The following is a 784-nucleotide window of genomic DNA, read 5'->3' on the forward strand; positions in this document are numbered from 1 at the left end:
CCACAAGCTGAAGTTACACTTCAAACACAAACAAGAATAATCCATGTAAAATGAGATAGTCTCATCATTCATACAGATGTGATTAACCTCCAATGCAACAAGGAACAATGCACCTCCATCCCTCATCAACAAAATTGCCTTACCTGGTACCTTAATATGAGGACAAGAGCATGAAGAAAGACACTTCTAGGGGTACTTTACTAGAAATTGCTTCCTATTGCTATAGAAAACCATCTTAAATAGCCATTTTTGTTGTTTTTGTAGCCCAAAATATGTAATCACAAACATAAGTTTTAGACTTTTTTATTTCAGGGGAGAGCGTGAAAGCAGTCCCCATTACCACAAATTATGCAGCTGAGCTTCCCACATTTGGGGAAATCGAGGGGTCAGCACATCCATGGAGAAGCCTTGCCCTGGGAAAACCACCTTCGTGGTCACGGTGTCTCCCCTGCCAGGCAAGTATCCTAAGTTCTAGACTTCTGTGGGAAGACAGACCCAGGCTAAGGCAGCTGTGAATAATAGAGCATGTTGATCTTTGAATCATTTGCTTTGCAGATATATTTACATAGTTCTTAGATATTGCCAGAAACAAATATAACATGTTGAAATTTCCAATATTTGGGATTGTGGTTAAGAAAGACATAAAATTATATGTCAAGCAAAGAAGAAGAAAAAAAAAAACCATCTGGCCTTACCAACACAACTCTAATTTATCTCAAACTTACCTATCATTTCCTTTGCTTCTCTTATTTCTCTCCTGTTCCAGATGTCTTTCTTTAATTAC

At 38.0% G+C, this 784-nt stretch overlaps 1 pseudogene; it reads right to left on the minus strand.

Moving 5' to 3' along the window:
* Positions 1 to 309: 309 nt before the first annotated feature.
* LOC123615433 (U1 spliceosomal RNA) lies at positions 310 to 463 on the minus strand (annotated as a pseudogene).
* Between the last annotated feature and the right edge of the window lie 321 nt (positions 464 to 784).

The sequence above is a fragment of the Camelus bactrianus genome, chromosome 5, assembly GCF_048773025.1.
Source record: "Camelus bactrianus isolate YW-2024 breed Bactrian camel chromosome 5, ASM4877302v1, whole genome shotgun sequence".
NCBI lineage: Eukaryota > Metazoa > Chordata > Mammalia > Artiodactyla > Camelidae > Camelus > Camelus bactrianus.